The sequence below is a fragment of the Crocodylus siamensis genome, chromosome 14 (assembly GCF_052110815.1).
Source record: "Crocodylus siamensis isolate JL-2025a chromosome 14, ASM5211081v1, whole genome shotgun sequence".
NCBI lineage: Eukaryota > Metazoa > Chordata > Crocodylia > Crocodylidae > Crocodylus > Crocodylus siamensis.
In genome coordinates this window covers 26,955,320-26,966,076 of record NC_143408.1, presented here as the reverse complement: position 1 = coordinate 26,966,076, position 10,757 = coordinate 26,955,320, and the positions used below count along the sequence as shown (strand labels likewise).

Sequence of the window (10,757 nt, the reverse complement as noted above, 5' to 3'; positions counted from 1 at the left end):
CCCAGGTGCTGGTCACCGCCCGCGGCAGGTCCTACAATAACCTCAGCAAGAAGTGCAGGGGGCTTGGACATGGCTCCTCATGCCTTGGGTGCAGTCTCCACGGTGTCAGAGAGAGCACAATAGCCACCAAGCAAGGAGCGGGGGGCACCTGCATCCTCCTTCCTGGCTCTGCTGCTGAGCAAGCCATTTCCCACCGCCTTCCCCATTCACAAGTTGGCTAATGCTGCTTTCTTCCTTGTGCAGAGGGCTCTGATCTCTGCGATGGAGCAGGCGGATGGCGCTGAATGCCAAGCATCACGTACACTGTAATCACCTCCCTACCACTGGGGCAGGGCGGGCAGGTTGCGGCTGGCTGCGAAAGCCAGGCTTGCGGTGCCGGCTGCCAGCCCTGGAGGGGTTAATCGCAAGCGTGGCACTGATCCCGCAGCTTGTTGCATGCCACCGACGCAGGGAGAGCTGGGAGCCTGGAGCACCGCACTCACTGGAGCGAAGAGGGAACCATGTCTTGTAATAGGTATTTATTTTGGCTGCAGAGTAAATGAAACATCAGCGCTGAGATGGTGTCACACGCTCTCCAGCTCTGCGTCTTTACAGGGAAGTTTACCATAGGCCTGATGCAATTTTTATTGCATCTCTTAAAAGCTGTCACATTTTCATCTCTCTCTTGAAATACTTCTCATTAAGCCTCTGTGCCCGGTCCCTCCCCACAAAGACTCGTGGGGACTGAGCAGAGGCCTCTGAACAGCCTGGCGGGCTGTGGCACGGCATCCGAGAGCAGAGCGCACGGCCCCGCTCCACCTCTGCGGCTGGCGCGCTGGCAGGCGACGCCACTGCCCCGTTACCTGGCTCTGGACCAGCGTGTCAGGGGTGCATGCCGGCCCCGGGACTGCAGCAAGAGTCACGAGAGAGGCTGGCATCGCTCCTCTGCAAGAGGCATGGCTGCACGGGACCCTGGTGGGGGTCCTGCTCACGCGTGGGCCCATGGTGCAGACCCTCCCACCAGCATCACGTACAGATCCTGGCAGCCTCCCCATCACTTCTCAGTGCCTTTAATTTTCCAGGGCGAAGGCCCACCCCCTCTCAGCACTCACTCCTCACTGAGCCATTTCCTCCGGCCAGCTGTTACAGCCGCTCCATCCACCCCTTGCTAGGGCGCTCGCCCAAGCTGACGAGCGCCTGGCAAACGGCAGAGCTCCTGTTCGCTGGCACTTCTGAGCAAATGCGCTTGGGGGCTGACCCCGCACGCAATGTTTTCAGCAAACGCAAAAGCAAAGAAAGGAAAAAAACTTGTTTTGGATCGAACGGCTTGCTGTATTGGTCACAAGTTGAACAGATTCATTTCAGTCCCAAGCACTGCTTACCACTTACCTTTTGGAAATAGGATTGAAGGAAATTGTGAAATGAAACGTGGTATCAGACCGAAAACGCTGAAACTGGAAATGTTGCTTTTAAGTAATTTCGCTGAGAGGGGTTTGCGATGCACTGGGAGGTGAAATGGACCTGAATTCATAAAGCATCTTGGGCTTGCTAAATCGCTAGATTTGCCAGAGAGAGAAAGAAATGGCTTAAAATGAGTTGCTGAGCTCTTGCACTACAATGGGGCGAGCTCCCCACGAAAACCGACTGCGTTCTTCTCTCCCTAAATATCCCCGTGGTGCTGCTCCCTGCTTGTCACCTGTCATGATGTGTGTGCTTACCCTGGTCGGGATTGATTTGTTCTTCACCTGGGCCTACCTCGGCTCGCGTGTCCCGTGCCCCCGTAGTCTCCTCAAGCACTCAGCAGGAACCACATCTGTGTTATATCGGGATAGATATCACCAGGGCCTGCAATCTGGGATTGTGACAGCAAGACAAAGCACAAATTACAGCATCACCAGCCGAGGCTTTGTCTACCCGGGTCTTACCAACCTCCAAGGACGGAGATTGCACCACCTCTCTGGGTCACCTGTTCCAGCGCTGCACCACCCTCCTCATGAGAAAAAATGTCTTAATATAACCCCAACTTCCCTTGCTGCAACTGGAGCCCATTGCTCCTTGTCCTGTCATCCATCCCCACTGAGACCAGCCCAGCTCCATCCTCCTTGCAGCCCCCCTGCACGGAGGTGAAGGCTGCTAGTCAATCCCCCTTGGTCTTGTCGTCTTCAGACTAAATCAGCCCCTTTCCCTCAGGCTCTTCTCACAAGTCATGTCCCGAACCCCCAAACCATGTTTACTGCCATCCGCTGAACTCTCTCCAATTTTTCCACAAAGAATAATGATAAAGAGAAACTGAGATGCCATAAGGGTTTCTTGCCTAAATAGGGGGAGAGCTGAAAGAGCTGCCTTTCCATGTCTCTGCTGGTAAAACAGGAGTGCCAAGTCTCCCAGTATTAACGATGATCAGTGTTGGAAGCTTTGGCCGGGTTCAGGACATCGTTGAGGAATGAGGCAATTTAGGGGAAACCCATAACATGGGATGGGGGTTCCCAAAGTGGGGGCTTCTCCAAGCTGCTTGGGTGATGCATGGCCTGAATAAATCGGAGGGGAGGGGGGTGACTGGAGTGAACTGTGGACAAGAGAGAGCTGGGTCTCCTGCTAGAAGAAGCGACTGAGGCAAGGAGGTGAAATCGTGATGTTGGAGGGCAGGGGAGGGTGCCCGGGGGTGTTATCCCCCACTTGTAAAAGGCAGCTCAGAGGAGGATGGAGTCACGAAGGCTCTGGACTCTCCCCTTGACTGGCTGTGTAACGAGCTCCTAAAGGTTGCATCTTACAGCTGCAAAACAAGGCTGCTTGTATGAGCTTGTGGGACTCGCTGAAACAAGGTGACGTGAGACCAGAAGTTTAGTGGGGTGTCTTTAAAGCTTTACCTGGAGGGGAGACGGGTGCCACCAGGTCACTGCCCGAGGACTTGACAAAGATGCAAAGCAACTCACCTAACCTAGGGTTGTTACAGCGTCTAAGGTGCCCCAGTGGTTGTCGCGGCCTTGGGACTGACTTGACTTGACTTTTAAAGATTACCCCTCTGTATCAGCAGCGGCAGCTTCCAGAGTTGCAGTCGTGAGATTTAGAGAGTTTCTGAAGGGTGCCAACTCTCCTGCTTCAGGATACGAGCCAACTTCAAAGGAACAGAGCTTGGGAAGAAACTTCCCTGGGGGCAAGTTATCCCGTAACTGTACCTTCCTCTGCAGCAGCTGGTGCTGGCACCTGCGAGAAGATGCTGGATGAAGCGGATCACTAGTCTGAACCACAGTGACAGCTCCAGCATCAATAAGTAAGTGCGAAGCATTTTAACCCCTCTAACATGATGCCAAGCTGGGCTAAATTTACTCAAGAAATGCAAAAATCTAAAACTCTAGATTTATTTAAGTGCTTTGCATTTCTTACTTTTTGTTCCCCTCCGGTACGGTGCCTGCTCCCGAGACTCGCATGATGGCCAGACGAAGGCTTCGTGCCCTGCCTCGTCCTGGCCTGGGGGACGTTTGGATCCCCATATCTGACGCAGCGTTGCTTGTAGGTAAGATTACCCCGATCATCTGCCTTTATCAGCCTTGGGGGATCTCAATGAGATTTTATATTTAACTCGCAATGTAAATAGCCTAATTGGCTTCCTGTTAGAACTAGCTAAAAAGCCCATTGTTCTGGAGGAGAAATCTCCCGTTCCCCCATCAATTAATCTTTGGCTACAGGAGGCTGGAGCTCACGTATGGATGGGAAGATTGGCAGCTCGTAAAGCGGCAGGAAAGAAGAGCAAATGAAGCGATCAGATTAGGGGGACGGCAGAGCACTGCCATACGGAGAGCCCGGGGCCCTGCAGTGCCCCTGTCGTTTTCCTAGCGCGGCATTGCCGGGGCCGGGCAACTCGCTCTCCGCAGGTAATTGGGCTTTGACGCCGATACAGGATTACCTGAAACAGAGCCGCAGAATAATGCAGCGCTGCAGTTGTTCAGTGGCTAGTCCCCTCGGTGTAAATAATGGGAATTGTTAGCATAGGCACGCTAGTCGGTCCTGCCCACAGCAGGCAGGAGAGAGAGATACAGATTTGCCTTGCCATCGTCTTGTGCTCCCAAGCTGGTAAAGGAGCAATGCGAGGGGCTGGTGCTCCGGGCCTCTGCGGGGCCTGTGGTTCGGCTGACGGGGAGCAAAGCATCCCTTGCCTCGTGTTCCCTTTGTACAGACTTCTCCAGCAGCCAGCAGGACCAAATGATGCAGAAGCAGAAAGGAAGCAGTGCCCAGGACTGCTTGAGGTCCCCCAGATGCCTGGGCTGTGTCCCCAGCCCTGCCACCAACACTGGAGCAATTAACTGCCTTTTGCTTGCACCCCGATCTGCTAAACAGAGAAAATACCACCCAGCAATGCAGATTTCTGCAAGGCACTGGTGACTACCGGCAGCACCTTGTGCCAGCCCTTCCCTGGCTAATCCAGTGCCAGCTACTGGAGCTCTGCACAGCTCTGCCAGTGCACCTCAGCCCCCTCAAGTGCCCTGTGCACTTCCCAGTCACCCTGCCAGCATCCCACCAGCCCTTCCCTGGAGCAGGGGGGGCGGGGTTTCTTTGCATTTGAGATGCACAAATTTGTTTCCTTTGTTACCAACCCTCTTTGCTCCTAAATGCCCCCAAAACAGGGAGCCGGCTGGGCTTATGCATCTCATTTTGTTTAAATGAATCTTGCCAGTACAGACCAAGCCTGAATAACACTCGGCGTGTTGTCTGGAGAGAGCTAGTCCAGATACAGCATTGAGACAACATTTAAAACCTCATTTAAGTGAACACAAAGAGAGGACTCTTGGGTAGAAGGAGAATTAATTAATCTCATTCCTATGTAGATACTTTTTAATTAAATGCAAGTGTATGGTCTTTTTAAGAAAAGTATATCAAAAAGGAGCTGAGCCATTGTGTAACTTTGTGGGGCTAGAGGATGACGGGGGGGAATGAAATTAAAAAAAAAAAAAAGGAAAAGTGTGTGTTTTAAAGACAAAAAACCCCATCAAAGCCAGGAAGGCTGTTTTGAAATGGCAGCAGCCGAGTCTCCACTTTCCTCCTGTCTCCAGGCTGAGTGAGAGGTGGGGCTGCACTTTGATGCCCAAGACCAGTGTTGGGTTGATCCCCCCCCCATGACGAAAACCTCCTCCAGACTGTGCCATGGAGGCTTCTCCAGGATGCTGCCTCCCCAGAGAGACTAGGGGCAAAGGCAGGTCCCCTTTCCAAACAGGTGGAGAGAAACCCCTCATGGCACCAGGGTTTCCCCCTTGCGGGCAGCAATGCCTTGACGTTTTCAAAGCATTCCCCAATTCCCCGTCTGCCTTCCCTAAACCAGTGCAAATGTGTTGGTCCCTTGCAGATGCCTTCCGGGGGCTAGTCTGAAAATGCACCCCATGCCGTCTCCCTCGCCTGCATCCCGGGAGCTCCCCCTGCTTGAGAGCCAGCCGGTCGCTCTTGGCAGTGGCTCGTTTCTCAGCTCGGTGAGCGACGGGTCCCCGCGCTACAAGCCCGGCCGCCGGCAGGTGAGACCCAGGCACAATTCAATATATCGATGCCTTTGCTTTGCCACAGATGTGGGGAGTGCAGCCCAGTATCGCTCTGGAGCCGTGCCCTGCTTGGTGACCTTGGAAAGCGGGTAGGCAAGGACAGGGGATGCTTTCTGGGCACCCGTTAAAATAAAAACTTGGTCAGGGGTCTCAGAAAGAAACATCTGGGGGGATTGTCTGGCTCCCCTTTTATTGGCCTCGGGTACCTGTGGCATCTGGTGGCTTCTGTGCAAATGAATAACCCGCGTATACCCGTTCAGTGGAGTGGAGGACCAGCAAGCTCACACAAACCCAGGGTATCTCTCTTGAGTACCCAGGGTTTTGTTGCATGCTTATTCCCTCTTGCCCATCTGAAAAAACACCCCAGTTACCTCCTCACTGGAAATGGCCCTTATCTCATCAAGCTGCTTTATTTTCAATGTCAATACGAAGGGGGAAAAAAAAGAGGGGGAGACTGCAGTGACCCCGTGCTGGGAGGAATATAGCATCACACCTCTCAAGGTGTAATGATGCCCCCATGCAGATGAGCCTAGGAGCAGGTGGACAGAGCATGCACGTGAACGGGACTCGTGGCGCTTCTGCAGTCCTGTGCTCCGAGGGCTGGGGGAGATCGAGCGCCCCGGAGCTGAGAACTTCAACACGTGCCCCTTTCACTTGTGCAAATCCTTTAGTGCAAGACACTCTGGGCATCACTGTGAGGAACATATGGGTGCTGTCTGGAGCCCGACAGACCTGCCCCTCCTGGCATGTGCCATTAGGGCGCGTGTGTGCATGCATGCACGTGTGTGCAAAAGGTGGATGGCCTTCTCTGTCCCCAAGCGCCCACGGGGCCGAGTGCAGTGCGGGAAGCTGCGTGCTCCAAGTGCCTCCAGCACTGCTTTTCTATCCCCATCTCTTGGAGTTTCTGACAGGAGCCGTTCCTCCCCTTCCTCAAAACACAAACGAGTCCTGCAAGGAGCTGCATAAATCAAGCTCCACTGCTGACGTCAGATGGGGAAAAGTGGCGGCTCAGCATCTCCATTGCAGCAAGAGCGATGGGTCGGGGTCTCTCCTGGAGCACTCTGGCGTGCGCGCACGATTTTATCTCGTGACGTTTAAAATCCAGGCCCGGGGAGCTGGTTAGAAATCGATGCCCCTCGGTAGGGTTGGGGATTTAAAACCTTAAATCTTTTATGTGGGCAGTCAGGCTTGGTTTAAAATTTTCCACAGGCGAGTTCTCGAAGAGCAACCAAATGGGAAGCATCTCCACGGTGTGCACGTTCACAACTTGCTATTTAAACAGGAGCTTGCTCGTTTTTGCATCGCTTGGTTCCCAAACTAGCCAAAGGCTGAGTTAGCCCCTGGTGGCTTCTTTGTCCCGACAAAGTGAACTTGCTAAAACAATTTGGCAGAGATTTGCATGCATTTTGCTCTAGCAAGGTCAACTCTTCCCCTTCCAATCCAAACGTTGGACGCGGCAGAGCCGCTTCGAGACTGCAGTGGTGCGGAGCAGGGGGTGCTCCCTGCAAGCCCCCAGCACCGGTTGTGGCTGCATTACTCTGCACCCGACTGGCTCGTTTAGGATGCAGGCGCGTGTTCGGCTGCATCTGTATGGAGCAGCGCAGCACCACGTTTCCCACGGGCAGCTCCCAGCAAAAGGCCTTTGCTTGCTGCTTCTGCTCCTGACTTCAGGGCAGATTAGCCACTGTGCTTAAAGCTGCTCATCACATCCCAACAGCAGCCCTCACCCCCTTCCCAAATTCAAGGCAGACTGCTGAAGGAGCCAGCCCTGCCTGGAGCCTACGAGCAGGAACTTTTGCTGTATCTTATTTTATTTCTTAAGAGAGCGGCAAGGAGTTGGAAAAAGAGGCTGAGCAAATCCAATCAGGAGCATGATGAGACAGCCACTGCACAGCACCCGCTTGGCTTGACATCGTGCAACGCCTCCTTGTTGCATCTCCTCTGTCGTTGTCTCAGCAGCGTCCGTAACGGGTTGTTTGTGTCTTTAATCGGAGAGATTTTCTGGCGACGGGAAGTTGAGCTTGGAGACGCCGAGCCCTTCGCAGGTGCTGCTGTTCTGTCACCTTGGGATGTGACGGGCCTCCGTGCCCAGGTGCAGAGCCGCGGGGCTGCTCTCCACGCCAGGGGGTCATCCAGGGGCTGCACCATCACAGACCAGTTACCTGCACAACTAGTGATCCGGGGATTGTCGGGGAACTTCTTAAATTTTTACTAGAGATGCCCCCCCCGTAGAGAACGGTTTCTCATCGAGTGTCCGTCCCTGTGGGGTCGGTTGCAGTGAGCTCAAGTGCCGCTGGCATCAGGATGGACTGTCTAGCCCCATACAAAGTCAGGGGCCATGCAAAGTGATATGCCCTGGTTTCCTCAGGATCCTGTCCCTAAAGGCTGCTGAGTGCACGCACTCCTGCATGGGATTTGTCTGCCCTTTCACCTTTCCCCATCTCTTGCTCTGTCCCTCACCTCTCTCTGATTTCTTATCTTAGTAGCTCACCCCACCTGGTTTGCAAAACCCATTTAACATCAGGAAAGGCTGTGAAGCATGGAGAGCTGACAAAGTCGCAGACGTTCAGGCAACAGCAGCTCGACGTGCTGACTGCATTTTCACAGCTCAAATTATATCATGTTGCAGCTGAGTCTGAGAGTGAAGCAAAGCAGTAACAAAGAGAGAGGGAGGGAAATTTAATAACAGAAGTGTGACATTTCTGGGCTAGATGTGTGGTGCTTTCTTGCCATTTCAAGAACAGCCCCGTCTTCCTCTGCTCACCTTTCCAACGGGCCCCTGGTAATTGGCCACATTTTGTTGGATCCTTTCTGAACCCTTCGCGAGGGAAGCAGCAAGCCGACTTCTGCTAGGATTTGATTTTTGAATCCAGTCTCCTTGCTCTGGAGAGGGGCTTTCTATCCGTTCTGCTGCTCCGGTAGCAGGCAGCCCGAGCCCTTCCCAGTGCATTGTTTTCACATCATGCTAGGTTTTAAAAATGCATTTAATGTTCCTAACCACAACACTTTAGTCGCTGGACAGGCAGGGCCAAACTGACCTGCGTTATTACAGTAGCAGGGCAAGCATGACTGGCTTTCTATTTTTTTTTTTAATGCAGATATCCCATTTTTCCCCACAGCACTGGCGTCCAGTGCTTAGAAGTGAGGAGCTCAGTCATAAATTAGATTCTTTTGCACTAGAAAAAGTGGGCTACAAGGTGTCAGTTTTCAACTCGGTGCATTGTTTTAATGAAGCATCTCCCCAAACTCTATTAAAATTCCTTTTGATAAGCCGAGCTGTCCTTGTTCCACTGCGTTCACCTAGAACTAGATCTTTCTCTCTGTCTTTAAGCAGGTATTAGAGCTGGGTGAATAGTATCACTGAGCCGAAAAATTGGAAATTTGATGGCTCCTTCCTAATTTCTGCAAATGAGTTTGTTTGTAAGAAAGTGCCAAATAGTTTGGACAAATAATTTTGGAGGGGATGGATCTCTCTCAAACTGTTCGCCACAGCTGTTTGCTATTCAAATGTGTGGTCTGTGATTGTTCACATTGTTTTGTTCCTACTCCCTGATTAGACGGCTAAATCACTATCGAGAGAATGGAGACGGGCGGATAACATATACTTCCATATATTCACGGAGCTCTTGGGAGCTGCAAATATTTTCATGGCTCTCAAGGATTTTGTTGGGGTTTTTTTTCTTTTGTGGACATTCGCTAATAATAAATGGCGGCAGATCGGAGCGGCATAGAGGCTGAGATACCACGGTGAGCTCAGCGGTGCTGAGCCTGAGCGGAGTAAAGCAGATGATGCCCACAAACCTGTGCCTTTTCATGCTTCAAGTGGTTCTTGAGGGCATCGCATAGCACGATGAACCGTGGATTCAAAAATCAAATCCTCCCCTGGTTTTCAAATGGTGGCACCATTTCATTGGCAGCTCTTGCTGCAGCAGAGACATGGGTACGTTTCTTCCCATAGAGGGGTTTTTCAGTAACTTTGTCTGAAGTAGATTTGGGTTTTATTTGTTTTTAACAAAACACCAGACATTCAGGTTAAGCCAAAGAGCAGCTTCGACGTGCCTGAGCTCATTCGACCCTTGGGCAGGGGGCTGGAGGTCCCTTCCAGCCCTAATGTCTTATCTCTCCGCATTTTGTCTCCACTTGAAATACTGTTTATTGCATCCCTGGGTGGGTTATTTCCCAGGTAAACATGGAGCAAATTCTTCACTGCATAACAATACCTGAGAATAGAGTTGGGGAGTTTTTAATTTTATTTATTTTTTAAAGAAATTGCAATGAAGGCGCACAACACTTCCAGCATCCCGAAGAGCCCCTGGGACAAGGGACAGTGTGTCCAGCGCCACGGCTGCCCCACTGAAAGAGGACGTGCAATTACCGCATGCACTTCTCCGCATTATGGAGCCAATCGCATGGCTTTCTCCGCTGTCAAACACCGTAGGCAGGTCTCCCTAATATACTGAAATCTTTGCTGGCATAAAATGCTACATATTCTCTTTTTCGTTGTCTGTCTTCCCCTGTGAGGACAGGATTTCTGATGGTAGCAGGGCATCAGCAGCTGCCATGAGCTGTCCCAAGTGTCACCTTTCAGGATTTGTCCTATGTTTGGACACCCACGCGGATTTTCATCGCTTGTTCCATGCAATTACCTGTTCATCACTGTAGGAAGAGCTGAGCTCTCCAGCGAGGGATGAAGCTGCCAGACCCCTCGAGTGGGCGGGTGAGGAGGGAGAAGAGAGGCGAGCAGGAGTAATTCCCCCTCAGGGTTCATCTGCTGGGGACCGGGGGAGACATCTCCCTGTCTTCCACTTTGAACCGAGCGCATGCAGCTGTCAGCCTGAGTGTCCTTCAGCGCTCGGAGCGACGCGGCATGTGCCTTGAGCGTCAGGCACCCGAATGAGACGTCCGATCCCGGCTGAGACGCGGGCAACCTCGCGCGGGAGCCGGGAAGTGGGGATTGAGACATCACTTGGGAGGTCAGTCGGTGCAGCCTGGCCCCCGTTCGCTGTGCTTCGTGTTGTCCACTTGAGAGCCAAGCAGACACCAGTCGAAAAAAGAGCCTAGTCCTCTCCCTTATTCTCGGGGAGCTGAAGGTGGCCTTTCGTGTCAGGCGCTGGACAGGCGAGGGAGAGGAGAGGGCTACCAGCACTGCAACGGCTGGCAAATGCCCGCGCTCGTTCTGCCATCTTGCCCGCTCCGCTGTGTGTCTGGAGGTTTGTTTTTATTCGTTCCGATTTTTGTTTTTGCTTTTTTTAA

At 52.5% G+C, this 10,757-nt stretch overlaps 1 long non-coding RNA gene across 1 annotated transcript in view; it reads left to right on the top strand.

Annotated features, from left to right (window-relative positions):
• Positions 1-3,250: 3,250 nt before the first annotated feature.
• Positions 3,251-10,757, top strand: part of LOC149853540 (uncharacterized) — a 41,734-nt gene continuing 34,227 nt past the window's right edge. Inside the window, exons 1-3 of the long non-coding RNA XR_016439195.1 lie at positions 3,251-3,493; positions 5,318-5,480; positions 9,771-10,714. This is a non-coding gene — a long non-coding RNA (uncharacterized LOC149853540). The remainder of the gene's footprint in view (positions 3,494-5,317; positions 5,481-9,770; positions 10,715-10,757) is intronic.